This window comes from Fukomys damarensis, unplaced genomic scaffold (assembly GCF_012274545.1).
Source record: "Fukomys damarensis isolate Sample0158 unplaced genomic scaffold, DMR_v1.0_HiC HiC_scaffold_30, whole genome shotgun sequence".
Taxonomy (NCBI): domain Eukaryota; kingdom Metazoa; phylum Chordata; class Mammalia; order Rodentia; family Bathyergidae; genus Fukomys; species Fukomys damarensis.
The window spans coordinates 10,751,627-10,766,886 of NW_022900942.1; the positions used below are offsets into that span (position 1 = coordinate 10,751,627).

At 46.8% G+C, this 15,260-nt stretch overlaps 1 long non-coding RNA gene across 1 annotated transcript; it reads right to left on the reverse strand.

Moving 5' to 3' along the window:
* Nucleotides 1-8,095: 8,095 nt before the first annotated feature.
* Nucleotides 8,096-15,035, reverse strand: LOC104852908. Its single transcript, XR_777618.3, has 4 exons — nt 14,937-15,035; nt 14,123-14,217; nt 8,745-8,976; nt 8,096-8,530 (listed from the first exon to the last, which is right to left on the reverse strand). It is a non-coding gene; the product is annotated as an uncharacterized LOC104852908 (long non-coding RNA).
* Between the last annotated feature and the right edge of the window lie 225 nt (nt 15,036-15,260).

Below are 15,260 nucleotides of genomic sequence, written 5' to 3' on the forward strand. Positions count from 1 at the left end.
TCTCTCTCTCTCTCTCTCTCTCTCTCTCTCTCTCCTTTTCTCTCTTTGTCTCTTTCACACACACACACACACGCACATGTGCACAGGTTATACTCTAAGTATGTGTACATGCATACAATGTATACTCATAAGCCCCCACTCCAATGCATACAAGATACGCACTCCCAACAACAATCTTTCTTCACACTCACAACACCCTACAAAAAACTCACATGTCCAAGTGACTCAGGCATCCATTCCTGCCTTGCTTTTACTCACCGAGTACTGAGTACTAAAATCTGGCTTCATACTGGACGCTGAGCCCTATGCTTGGAACATGCAGACCAGGACCTCCCCTCCTGGGGTCACATTTACAGCAGGAGTCTAACTATGAGAGTAAAACAGGATCCCAGTCAGGGCCCCTCTGCATGTCCACCATGGGGCCGCTGACTTCTGTGGACTCCACTGAAGTATCACATCTGCATGTTTGAACATACGGCCTTAGCCCTGAGCTCCATCTCCAGCCCTTTTCATTTTTTTATCTTGCGACACCATCTCACTAAGTCCATAAGTAGCCCAGGCTGGACTTAAACTTTCATTCCTCCTGTCTCGGTCTCCCAGAGTGCTGGCATCACAGGCATGCAGTCCTCCCCCTTCTCAGCTCTATAGGCTTTCCCTACTTCCTGTCACTTCCACTTGGGGTAACACAGTCGTGGGTAAGTGACCACGCAAGAACCTGTGCACCAGCCAGGCACCTCGTCCTGTTCCTCAGCTGCACTGTGGAGCTGCAGCAGGAGGATCCAGCATGGTCACCAGGATGACATGACCAGCAGTTCTCTCAGTAGGAAACCTGGAAGGAGCCTGCCCAGAGGGAGTAGGAGGGATTCCTAGAGATGCATGGCTACGCCCTTCTCCTGAGCCCTCCTGCCTTCAAGACAGAGTGGCTGCCTCCCTCTCAAAACTCTGGGAGGACCTTGGCTACAAGGCCGCCATGTTTGCAGACTGTACAGCCTGTGCAGCAGCCCGTGTCCACAGATGGGCTGCCTGACTCTGGGGTCCTAACAGGCAAGGGAAGCTGCCTGCTGTGTGGACTGCAGGACACTGGCCAGGAGCAGCTCAGAGCATCTGTTTGGCAGCCCTGCGACCTTTGGGGTGCTGGGGTGGGGTCGGGGTCAGAGGTCAGGCAGGGCTCCTGCAGGCCTGCCCACACCCCACACGGAACCCTGCAGAGCAGAAGCAGCAGCCTTAGCCTCATCCAGCAACCCGGAGCCTGTCCCTCCTTGCCGCCATCGGCATGGTGATTTACGCCTAGTCCTGGCTCACAGTCTGGGCTCCACAAGCCCTTTGTGACTCCCTGGTGGCCCACTAGAATGACCAAACCAGAGCAGGCTTTTTTTATGGTCATTTCTTTACCACACATAACATAAACCACCCGGGGGCTGAGGAGCAGCGTCAGGTAGGAAATAAACAGGCTGATCTGGGAATTGCTAACTCTTGGCAGGTCGGCTGAGCACCACCTCCCAGGGAGTACATTAGCAGAGGATCTGTTCCCAGATGGCCCTCCTTAATCATAGTGGCTCTGGCCTGAGTGTCTGGGAATCCTGCCGAGTCAGGAGGGCCAGTGGGCTGCATCCCCTGTGTGGGATGAGACGCCTTTCTCTTGGCTGTGCTCCCGGCCTCAGCCTCGGCCTGCCCTGCGTCCCTCTGCAGACCCTGGGATGGGATGCAAGGGACAGTGAGGGAGCAGCTCGGCCCCTCCTGTGTGTAGCTGTCATGTTCCTGCTTTCTCAGGTTTGCTGTCTTTGAAGTGGGGATGGCACCCGTACCATTCAGGGTTGTTGCCGCAGGGCCAGGAAGAAGCCATCACATAAGCTGTGCACAGCCGCAGAGGAGCAGCCCGACCTCGGATCTTCCTGGACTTTTCTTGGGGATCAAACACCCAGGCGAACAGTTGCCCCGTGGCCAGCTGTCCTCCAGAGGCCAGGTGCACCCAGCAGTCACTTCGTGTTCAGTGTTTAAAATCCTTTCTGTCATTCCCCTCAGTTCTCTTCTGTGAGCTCTCAACTCTCTCTTAAAATGCGTAGGAGCCGCAGAGCCCCCAGTGCACCAAGAACAGACCTAGTTCCCAGAGTGACAGACAGAGCCTTCCAGTTATTACTGGGAGGAACCAAGTGACCTTTTCAAAACCAGCCCCCATCGGGTGGGCTATGCCTGTGTCATGGGAGTAACCCAAGACAGAGTCCTCGTCTGGCTGATTTAGGCTCATTTATTATTTCTATCTGGACACAAAGGATGCTGTGGAGAACAAATTCGGTGATGTTTACCAAACACTAGAGTCTTGTTTGTGTGATACATGTTGGGAAAATTTGCTCTTTTTCTGTCCCTGGCTTATCGCTTGACCATTGTTTTTCTAGGTTGCTTGAGACCAATTCCATTTTTCAGAGTTGGCAGCCATACCATCCTCCTCCAGCTACGAATGTAGAGCAAACTCGGTGTCTTCTCCTTCAACATCCCACGCACTGGCTGTGTCTTCTCCAGACCAATCAAAGGTTTTGCCTCAGTTGAGCGCCATGTGTTCACTCCTTCATGCTGATGCCTTTTCAGCCAGCAACTGTCTACCTTTGCCCTCTACCCCTGGTGTTTAAATTACCTGAAAAGGGGCTTCTCCTTTCTGAGTGGGTGCTATTAAGGAAGGACTGGGAAGTGACGAGAGGTTAAGAGGACAAATGTCCATAAACATTTGGGAGACTGTTGTTCTTTTTTCTTTCTTTCCAAACAACAGAATTAGTGAGTTTGTTTGGTCAATAAAAATCGATACTCATCTCGATAGTATAGTTATACCTATAATTATACCTATACTTTGGAAGAAGAGAGGGAAGGGAGAGAAGAACAAGTCAATGAAAGTGATTAACGTGTTCGGGCGTAAGGCAGGGAAAGATCTGGAGGAGAAGAAAGGAAGAGAAAGATAGTGACAGTTCCAGAGTTAATCAAAAGGGAAAAGAGAAAAAGGGGCAGAATCAAACAATTAAGGAGTGCAAGATGTGAAAGAGCCTTTATTGGGAAATACAGGGATGCTTGGGGTTTCCTTTTCAGAACAACATGAGGCAGAAGGAGCGGGAAGTGCAGGTAGAGAACATAAGGGAGGCTGTAGTCAGGGCTGGGTGGTGGACACCTGAGGATTCGTTATCCTGTGTGTATTTTGTGGGTATTATTTAAGGTCCTTCTGTACTATGGGTCCTACAGTAACCAATAAATGGCCCTGATTTAGCTTTAGCTTTAAACTTTGGATTTTCATAGATTGGATTTTCTTTTAGTATCATTTAAAAAAAAATGACACATAATAACTACACATTCATGGGATACACTGTTATATTTTGACACTGTTAGACAATGTGCAATGGTCAAATCAGGGTACTTAGCATATCCTTCACCTCAAATATTTACCATTCCTTTGTGTTAAGAATACTCCAATTCCTCTCTTCTAGCTATTTCAAAATATACAATAAATTATTAACATAGTTACCTACTATGCTGTAGAACATGAGAAGTCAATCTTCCTAACTCTTTTCTTGAACCCATTAACCAACCCTCCTTTACCCCCTCTTCCCGCCCTTCCCAGCCACCAGTAACCATTCATCTACTCTCTGTTTCTAAGAGATTAAATATTTTAGCTTCTGCCCATCAGTGAGAACAGGAATATTCATCTGTTGGTACTTGATTTATTTCACTTAACGAAAGATCTTCCAGGCTCATCTATGTGCCACAAATGACAAGATTTCATTTTTATGGATAAGTAATATTCCATTATTTGTTCACACATGCCTTATTTGTTTTATCTATTCGTTTGTTGAAAGACACCTAATTTGATTCCATATCTTGGCTATCATAAAGAGTGAAGCAATAAACATGAGTGTGTCAATATCCCCTTGGTATACTGATTTGCTTTCCTTTGGATGTATATCCAGTAGTGGGATAGCTGGATCATAGGGTTGTTTTATTTCTAATTTTTTTGAGAAGTCTGTATACTGCCTTCCATAATCACATTTCTAAGAACACTGTATAAGTCCTTAAGAGTTCCTTTTTCCTGTATCATTGTTAGCATTTCTTAATTGTTTTTTTTGTCTTTTTGATGATAGTAATTCTATCCTGGAATGAGATAATCTCATTGTGGTTTTGATCTACATTTCTCTGATTAGTGATGTTGAACTTTTTTATATACTTCTTGACTATTTTATATTTGCTTTGGGAAATGCCTTCCCAGATCATTTGTCCATTTTCTAATTGAAAGTTTTGTTTTGTTCCACTTAACAGTTATGATTTGTTCCATCCAAATCCCTATGTTTTGTTCAGTGAACTTAAAATATTTATTATTTTTCTTATAAAAATATTGCTTACAAGGAAAATATAAAACTACTTCATTAACGTTAACAACAAGCAAGAGGACATACATGCTCTCCAGCAGTTCAGTTACTTTCCAAAACAAGTTGCTGCAATATCCCACTAACAACCTGTGCATAATCATTTTGGTTATCTTTGCACAAAATGGATATTATCATACTTGATATCTCAGCCTCCATGTGGAGCCATAGCATTATGATATGAATTTAAAATGTCCCCAGAGGACTCATGTGTCAAAGGCATGGTCCACAGTACAGCAATGTTTGGAGAAGGAGCTTTTGGAAAATTATTGGTCATGAGGGTCTGGTCCCATCTGATGGGTTCATAATTGAATGGACTACTGAGAAGTGAAAAAACTGGAAGAGGTGGGGCTGGGATGGAGAAACTATCAGTGGAGGTGCTGGAACTTCTGAAATTATGAGCCAAAATAAACCTTTTCACTTTTAATTTTCTCAGGTACTTTGTTGCAGCAATGGAAAACTGACTAACACAAATATTTATATGAAATATTAATGTACAAGACAGCCTTTTAAGGCATTAAATGAGGTTATATATATATTTTACAAGTTCAATGGGCAGTTTGCTTTTTCATTTATTTTTCCATTTAATATTTTGTATTTTTTTACTGATTTATAGAAGGTATTTATATAGATAAAAGACTTAGAGTTTTCTTCATTGATTTCTCTCTTTTATATTATACTAAGAAAATCCTTTTTGATATATGATATAATTCTCCTTGCTTTTTACTATTTCATAATTTGTATTTTTACATTTGGATTGATTTTTGTGTGGAGAATAAGAAAGGAATCTAACTTTCTATTTTCTAAATGGATAATCAATTGTCCCAAAATTTCTTATGGAAAGCGCATGCTTTTTCACAGAATACTGCAATCTAGTTCCTTGTTCTGTGTCTTCATCCCCAATCACAGATTAGAGCCATTGTGCCCACACTGATGGAAGAGCTCAGAGAGCAGCATCTTCTTCTGGGACCTGATGATCCCGAGTGAAGTGACTGGTTCAGGGTCACAGAGAACTTTCAGAGCCGGGACAGGAGCTGGGCTTTGATGTTGAAAGGCGGTTCTCTCTCTCTCCATATCTTTTTTTTTTTTTTTTTTGGTGCTGGGAATCGAACTCAGGACCTTGCTCCTGGGAAGCAGGCATTGGAACCACTGAGCTAAATCACTGGCCCCTCTCCATAAGTCATTCTACTCCTCCTTGCAGCCCTAAGTGCCAACACACACCAGGTTGAATGGGTTGTGCTTCGTCGATTGCAATGTGACATTGGGAATTTCACCTGTGAGTCCACATATGTAGGACCTTGACTTGCAATAAGGATCATCTCTTAGTGTCTGGAGGTGTTTTCTAATAACCATGTTTGGCAGAGTCAAAAGGAGTTTTCTAGACCTACAACAGCTCAATAGCCACTGAAGCCACAGGACAAGAATTGAGGCAGTGCAGAATGGAGCAACCACTGTAGAAATCAATATGGAGATACCTCAAAGAACTAGGATTAGAGGTCCCATTTGACCCAGCTAGACCTCTGCTGGGTATCTTTCAAAAAGAACTAAAAGAAGCATACCACAGTGATACATGTGTATCCATGTTTATAGCGGCACAGTTTGTAATAGCTAAAATTTGGAAAGAGCCCAATTGCCCATCAACTGGAGACTAAATAAAGAAGATATGTTTTTTTCTATAAAATGGAGTGCTACTCAGCCATAAAGAATGCAAAACTAGAAACATTTATAGCTAAATGGATGCACATTGAGGTTATACTCTTAAGTGAAATAAATAGGACACATGAGTAAATACTGAATAGTTTCTGTGGTGTGAAAAACTAAAAGTGTAAATAAGGTTCAAATGGTATAATTGATAGTGTGACATAGGAAGAAAAGGTCTAAGGGAGAAGGGACATTGGGAAGGGTAGGGGAAAATAAAAAATATGAAAAAAGGAAAAAAATGTAAACAATGTCTTTGCGTAACTGTACTGTTTACCTTAAATGTATCAATAAACAATAATAAAAAAAAAGAAATGAGGCTCCTGGACCCATGATATGAATTCCTTAAGTCCTTGAAACACTGGATACCTGGTCATGCATCTTCTTCCTCACTGCCCTGTCCATCCAGCATGTCAGTCCTTGTAGCTGAGCACCTCTTACCCACTGGCCATCTGTCTCTGCGGCTGGAAGACTCCCTGGGAATCTCTTTGACTGGCTGTGCCCTGCCCAAGGCACATGTGACCAGCTCCTTGGGAGGAACCAGACAGACACCTCCCTGGGGGAGGAGCCACTCATCCAAGGGATGCTGCTCCTTGTCTGCTCGGAATAAGCATCTTTAAGACGTTGGGTGAGAATGGGGAGTGAGGATGTTGGACAGGTTGAGTCATCATCCAGCTGGCATAGGAAGCCTAGCACCCTCCAAATCCAGGAACAGTTTCTTTCAGGCCACACCTAGGAAAAGCTCTGCTCCTCATCACCCGCTCAGCTGCTAACTCCTAGTCCAGCTTTGAGCCACTGTGGAAGATGCCATCCCACCTGGGTCAGAGTTCAGGGCGAGCCTGGGAGATAATCCCTTCTTTACACTATCATTGGAACAATTCTTTGGTCCAGTTTTATAGATTTGTACAAGTGGAAGTATTTATTTTTTTTTATCTCCATTAGATTTAAAGAAACATTGTTTGTAGCTTTATTGTTTTTAAATTACTACATGCCTTGGCATTATCTTGAAATAGAATATTCCATGGTAACTGTGATGAGATGGCGGCTAGCGAAATGTGATTGTATCCAAGCTGAGAAATAATTCTAAAGCAGAGAATAAACTCCTTGGAAGCCACATTTCTAAAGGATCTCGACAGTAATATATAAACCACTGAAGTAAAGTTCAAGTGGTGTGTAAATGTCACCAGGTCCATGATATTAAAAATGCCATTTTATAGCATACATAGTTTGGGTGGAGTTCATGATTATTAAATCTTGGATAGCACCAGTCAACACATTCAAAATGTTATATTCTTGTGTGGGATCACACTGTGTTCCCCAGGCCACCTGGACTCACCCAGGGGTCTGTGAGTGAAGCCCTTGCCAGATGCAGAAAAAGCCAGCTTTGGCGGTAGGGAGCAAAGGGACTTACGAAAGGACAGGAAGCCAGCTTTCTCTCTGAGCAGCCCGTGGTGGCTCCCCTCTAGTAGGAACCCATCGCAGGTCCTGCTGGCTGTTTTCAGAACCTGATAGGTCCTGCAACTGAGGCATCCCTGAAGAACGGAGTCCAGTTACGTGGCTGCTCTTGGAGACCTGATGCCACACCCTTCTGTGACACCCATGCCCGGGCCCATCTTCTGGTTGTTTCAAGCAGCCTATTTGTTATTTTTATATAAATAGGACTGACTCATTCATTTCACTTTAATTCGACAAGCTTTTATTGAGGACTTGCTATTTTAGGCACTGTGGTTGGTCATTGTCACCTATTTATTTCCGAGTGGAAAGTCAGTAATGAAGATGGAAACCAGACTCCATAGATTGGAATATATTGCTTCTGGTTTTCACAAATGTAAATCAAAGCCCTAAAGATTGCTAGGAATGGTGCTGGGCTGGAATCACTGTGTGCTGTGCAATGCTCAGGGAGAATGTGTGTGTGTGTGTGTGTGTGTGTGTGTGTGTGTGTGTGTGTGCGTGTGCTGTGCAATGCTCAGGGAGAATGTGTGTGTGTGTGTGTGTGTGTGTGTGTGTGTGTGTGTGTGTGCATGTGCACGTGAGTACTGTGAATTCATAAGGTCACCAAAATGTAGAAATACTACTTTCCAAGCTGAGAGACTGGTCTGGACTCTTCTGGATCTTCTTGGAAATGGGGCCGTTCAGAGATGGACTAAATCAACTAGAGTACGAAAACTCAGGGCAGGGACCCTTCTCCCCACACAGACAGATCCCACCTCCATACACATGCACGCACCTTGTTTCACACTTGCCCTGTGAAAAGCACACACTGCAGGTAGAGGCCCAGGTAAGATGTATTTCAGGCCACTCAGCAGGGGAGTAGAGAGACAAACTCACCCATACCCCTCTGCCTGGACGAAATTTCACTGTTGGTGTCATGAAGTGGGACTTCAGAGGGGAAATCTGCTGAGGGCATCAGGCTTCGGACAGACTTCCTGTTACACCTGGATCCCCAACAATTCCCACACAAGTGAGGCAGGTGAGCCACAGGAGCCCAAAGCCCAGGATAATACCCCCATACAAGTAGGACCCAATGCTGCTCACCTGAATGATCCTATGTCAGATCCCAGCTCCCTCCCTCCCATCGCCAAGGGCCACAGCCCTCACGTTTAAAGCCAGCGCATCCTTGTGTTGGGCGCTGAAGCTGGGATGACTTACCTAATAAGGCCAAGGATCTTTGGGCTTGTTTGGGTGACATTAAATAGCAAATCTCCTCAGTCATAAACTAGTGGAGCTCACAGTCTCACGCCAGGCAGTGTGGCTCAACTCTTCTGTGTGCTCATGCTGACCCGGGGGGCGGGCACGATTCCAAGTCAGCTATGTCCCAGCCTGCCCAGGGAAAGTGAAGAACATCTTCGGGAAAGTTTTGCGAGGAACCACATGCCATGGACTGCAGATATGAGAGAGAGAGGATTTTCTTCGGACCCCTTTGCCTGCCTTAGCCACCTGGCAGCACAGTCACCCACAGTAGCCTTGACTCCACGATCCTCCCAATGTCCCTTCCTCCCCAGGTCTGAGCAAAGCTGTGGCCCAGATCTCGGCCTCCACAGCAGGGACCTGTACTCTCTCCCTGGCTCACTTCTCACTTTTGTTGTCTACTGGGAAATTTTCCCAGGATTCGGCTGTGCTCCACTCAGTTTTCTAAGTGACAGAGTGACAGAGTGACGGCACAGGTGTGTGTGGCTGCAGATGGTGCACCTGGGCAGTTGGGAGTTGCTTAACTACTCTTAGGTCAGGAGAGCTGCCATTCTTGGCAAAACCAAGGACATTTAGAGTTTTTATTTCTAGTTGCAACCTGATTCTTATTATGGGCCTGTACTGACGTCAGTAATAAACAATAATAAGATTGTAAACTATTGCTCTTTATAATAAAATTATGCTTCTTGAATGTATTATAAATCTAATAGCTATTACATCAGCACCCGTAACTATATATCATGTTTACCTTTTAAACATACACAGAGTGTTACATGGTTCAACCGAAATGGCCAGATTTATTATTACTGGTTAGCCACAGCCCTTATTACATCACAAATGACTAATCAGCAAAAAACAAAGGGAGACGCAGTGACAGAGGTGACCTCCCCCATGGCTCTCGGGGCAGGGAGTGACAAATGGTGGCAGCTGCCTCACTGGGCCCTCTCCTTCTACCTATGCAGACATGGCTATAGGCTGGGGTCTGGAGATGTCTCCAGGTGCCACCCAGAGGGTCACATGAGCTATGGGAAGGCTACAACAATCACAGCATGCACCCTGGATGCAAAATAACTTCTAAATAAGTAGCTCATTGCTAAATTCACTTTAATAAATCATTTTTCCTCATCCTGGGAGCCCGTGATTTCATCACCCTTGGGGAGGGTTCTGAACTTCCTTGCACAGAGACCTTTCCACATGGGGCTGGGTTATCTGTTTTTGTTTTCTGCATTCTCATAAAATGAAGGAACAAAAGAATTGGAGTGACAGTAACCAAGGGCCAGAAACATTGCATCAAAGTATTTCAATAAGTTATTATTAATAATAGCTACATTTTAAGTTTCTCCTACTAGTGGGGTCCACTGACAAACTCCATATCACCTCTCTTAAAGCCCTTCCCAAATCTAAGGGACTGTGTGGGAAGGGGAGCTTCCTGGTTTTCTGGGAGAAAAACCAAAATGCAGTGGTACCCTGAAATCTCTCCATGCTGCACCTCAAGAAGGTAGGAATTTGAGACCCCAGGCCAGGGTTCCACTGCCACCTTAGGAGCCAGGGGGCTGGAGATGCCCACGGGGGGCCTTCCAGGTTCTCCTGTGGACAGTAGTGGGTGACACAATTGCGGATCCCCCAGGCACTGAAGCCATGGGTCTCTGCCAGCCAGGGTGTCCCCAAGGAAGGAGGGGTGAGTGTGAGAGGACAGGATGAGGCTATCATCACCATGCTGGGCTCTGTACCCCTCCTTGGAACATCGTCCAATGAGGACAAGGTAGTGGGGGACACAGGTGCTGTCTGACCCAAGCAACCTGTGGATGTGTGTGCCAGAGCCCATCTCCTCACCTCCCCTGTCCCCAGCACCAGAGAGGAGAGGTGGCTTGTGGGTGCGAGGCACACAGGGAGCGGGAGACAGACAGGAAAGGGCCTGGCTGTGGGGACAGTCGCCCTGTGCCAACTGACTTCCCAGACTAAAAGCCCGGTGTGAGATTCCCAGCTTGGCACCTGCTCCAGAACCTTCCTGATAAAAAAAAGGTTGTCTTCATTAAGAGCATTAATATTCATGCAGCATGGTAATTTTGACACAGAAAAGGTCTCTGTAACCTTTTCTTGTGTGAGAATTTTTTACTTCTCAAGGAAATTACAGTCCAGCAATGACTTAATTAATGCTGGGTTTCCTCGGCAGGTTTGAGGAGCTGTCAGTTTGGGGTTGCAGGAACTGTCAACCAGGGAGCAGCCGGGCTGGGAGATGGGCAGGGAGGGCCCGGCCCCCACAGGGGTCCATGGGCTGGTGGGGGATACGCACCGTCCCCCATTAGTTTTAATTTAGCAACCGGCTTTCCCTAATGCTGGGTCATTTATTATTGGGATGGAGGGCACAGCTTGAATTAATAATCCATTTTTCACCCAGCGTATTTATTCTTTTTATTTTAATGATTTTGCTCCTAATCCGTTTGGCTCTGGTAATTTTGGCTGAAGAAGGACGAAGAGGGTGGCTGGCATCCAGGAGGAGTGGCAGCCAGTAGCTTCCTTGCAGGCTGTGACAGCCCCAGAAGTGAAGTAAACTGTCCTTGGCTTTAAAAAAACAGTCACCACCACAGAAATTGCTGCAGGAGATGAAAAGCCAGGTATCAGAACCATGGCAGCTTTCACACTGCACACTGCTTTCCATCCTGCAGGAGAGTCTGCCTGTGGAGAAGAGGATGGGGTTCGGGCCACTGTCCCGAGGCTGCGGAGCTCCTAGAGTCTCGGCAGCCCTGCATGAATCGTCCCTTGCTAGCTGACACTTTCAAGCCATTGACCGTGAAGGCCTAGGGTGTAGTCCAGCCCCCTCCCCCTTCCCTGGTTCATCTTTGCTCTTGCTCCGCCTGCAGCATTCCCAGGCCCCGGAGAAGGCCCCCTGTGGGATGCCATAGATACAGGGGACTCCACATACATACAGAAGACACAGCAGACCCTATCTGACACACACAAGAGTCAGGCTTCATAAAGTGAGGAGGCGGAGAGACTGGGGAGCACTTGTTTCTAAAGGTCCTAAATCTGCCACGGTGGAACGGGCTACCCTGCCATCATCCACAGAGTAGTTCTTAGTTTTTATTTCTAGAAACACTGACAATGAGTTGGAGCATGGCTCCAACATTCCTCTGTAACATTCCCCGGGCTGAAATAAGGAAGATGAAGGCTTTCCAGGCTCCTAAAAGCCAGAGAACTTTGGAACAACAGGAGTCTCTGATATCACAAGCAAAATGGAAGCTTCCAGAACACTTAGGAGCAGGGTCTGCCTCCTTGCATATGGGTCAGGATGGAAGCATGTTTCAGCAAACTTAAAGAGTCCAAGGCGAGAAGAACAAGAGTAAAGGCCACTTTCCAGCCGCAGAGAATAAATCAGCAGTTTTTCTGCACAGGCACATATTGGTAAGTTTGGGCACAACATCCACAGCCAATCCTGACTTTCTGTCTATCTTTCTGAGCACACATGGGTGACTGTTAAAGAAAGAAATGCCTTGAATATTGGGTGGGAAAAGAAATAGTGCTCATTCCACCCCAGGACTCTTTGACAAGTGAGCGTACCTCGGGGAGGAGACCACAGAATGGGCACAGGCCTTATGGATCCGGGCAGTAGGCGGTGGGCATCACACTGCAGCCTACACTTCAGTAGCAATGGGCAGGCTCAGCCAGCAGGCCAGCCTTTGGGGCGGCTGATGTCACATCGGAAGCCAAGCTGGTCCCTGGGCTCCGTGACTAAGCCCAGGCATTGCAATTCAAGTGGAAAACACCAGCTCCCCGGGGCCCTGCTGCATACTTAAATTTACGTTTTTACAACCTGATGAAAAATCTTCCCAGGAGGAAGGCAGAGTCTCCCTGCCCCTCCACCTGTATTAAATTCTGCAGTAAACAAAATAAGAGCAGCACTGAGAGTCATGTTCGCACTTACTGCTGCTGAGTGCCGGTGGGGCCCCGAAGGCCATCTCCCCAGGCTGAGGATAAATAATACATACTGTGTTTTTAATATCATTAGGTTCCCAAATAAAATAAATATTTTACACCACTGGGGCATAACAAAGTAGGCAGATGGACCGGAGAGGCAGAATTAAGAGCCAAAGAGGAGGCAAAGAACACCAGGCCCTTGGTAGGGGTGGGGAAGCCCACTAGATTCACTGGGTTCAGCCACTTGGGTAAGAAAGAGGAGAGTGCCTTGGTGAGGTTTGTAAATAATAACAAAAATATATGGAGCATCTGGTTGGAATTGGGAAATATCTCTTACACTCTGGAGAGAGAGACCAAGAACTAGGCATGTTTCCAGGACTGTATTTACTGGCTGGCGGTGGCATTACAGTAAATTTCCTATGCCTCCCCTAAAAAACCTTCTCCTCCCTTGTTCTGACATTAAGAAGCAGTCAAGTGCAAGTGTTAAATGCACCAGAAGAAACTGTATCAGAGCTAAAAGGGATCTTGCTATTCCAGACCCCTTCCCCAAGCGCTGGGCAGGTGGTGCCCCAGTCTCCTGTTGCTGGTTCGGGACACTTCCCAGCACCCACAATCCAACATTGCCTCAGGCTGCAAAGGGGATCTTTGGACTGGAACTGCCCTTTAATGGGACCTCGAGGTCTCCACTGTGGCCAGCAAGAGTTTGAGGTGGTAAAAGTGAGGTTTGGAGTTCACGAGGCCAAAGCAGTAGGAGCACCTGCCCCACCCAAGCAACCACAATGGCTTTGGTGGCAGCTCTGAACTCTGAACCCAATACCAACACCCCAGCTTAATAGAAGAGAGGGTTCATTTGCTCACAGTTGTTGCCCATGGTCAGCTGGCTCCAGGGCAGAGACACCATTATAGAAGTGCTTGCTGGACAAAGCTCATTCATGTGGCAAGAAAGCAGAGCAGGGGAAGAGACAGGATGGAAAGGACGAGGGACCGTAGACCCCAGTCCCACACCTCTGTGACCCACCCAGACACACCTAGAAGTGTGCTCCACCAACCAGAGTTGGATCACAAAGCTGGACAAACCGAAACTCCATCCTAGCTGCCAGTTGGGGTGCCAGACTGACTCCCAAACTGGGGTAAGCAAATGGGTCAGAAAGGAACTGAGATCAGGTCACCGAGAGGTCAGAGGAGGGAAAGGAGGGACTCTGCAGCAGCCCCCTTTCAAGGCTGTTCCTGGTCAACCCTCATTTCCTACTAACAGACCCTGGTCCTATTCAGGTATCAGGCACAGATCTCCTGATGTGGAAGATGGACCCATTCTTTCTGCCCTAAGGACTGAAGTATAGTACGTCATATTAGTGACTGTACATCACTGTCTGTACATGACTCAGTTCTGATGGGGAGGGGGTGATCAAGGAAAGATTCCTTACCAGATGATGAAGCCTCTGAAGAAGACATCCTCTTCTCACTGCCTTATCTTTAAGTGAGAGTGTAATGTCTGGAACCACAGCAGTCATTTTGTGGCCTGAAAAGGTAACCATAAGGTCACAAAGTGTGGAATATATTGCAGACAAAAACAGTGGCACACTAAACGGTGAAGCTCATCGTACAGCTGCCTTAGCAGCTCTGTAGCATCTGAGCTAGCTGACCTTGTTGCTGAAGGCTCTCTTAGCCAGGCATCCCAATTTCCTGTACATCCTAACCATACATTTTACCCTATGGCTAGCAGAGCCCCTGGAGATCAAGACAGTGAGACATAGCAGGGAAAGGAATTTGAGAAGTGGAGCAGGTAGTAATGGGATTGAGATGTGTAGAATACACAAAAGCAGGACAGGAGACAGGAGACCAGCTCGCGCTGCAAAATCGAGCTCATCACCTGGCCTTCAAGGCATGGAACTAGGAAGTCTAGGTAAAAGGCAGACAGCCGTGTTGGATGCTTGGGGTGGCTGGGCTGGGACAGCATTGCCAGGTTCCTGGTGTCCTGACATAGTGCAGGTCCCAGAAAGCCTGTAAAACAAAGGTTAGCCAGGCCAGAGTCTCCTGAGGGGAAAGCAGAGACCCAGAGCAAAGTCAGGGGGCTGCAAGATGGGGACCCCACAGAGGGTCCTTGGGATAGGAAGAGAAAATAGAGCAGTGTGCACATCCCAGGAAGGGAGCAGGCTTGGGGAGGGGTGCTCCTATTTGCTTTTCGTCTTGTGGCTAAAGCTTTGTTACTTCTCTTTCTAAGAGATAGGCGGAACTAACCTGCTTCCCGAGCCAGGGAGGCTGGGAGTCTGCGAAGACTCAGGCTCTTTCCCTGCCCCTTCAGATGCCCCTGTCTCTTGTTTTGCAGGTTCTGTCGTCTCTGCCCGAGGGTCACGCGGCCCCATCACAGCGACGCTCACACTTGTCCACAGACAAAAGCTCGGAGGATGAAAGTAGAAAACACCAGAGAAAACTGTCTGGGCGCTCTGACCCTGTCGGATCCTGGGACTCTGGAACATCCCCAGTAACGAGATGAACTCATTGCTTACATAACGATGGGGTTGTTCTTCATAGCGGTGACATCTTAGCCTTGAATTATGATAA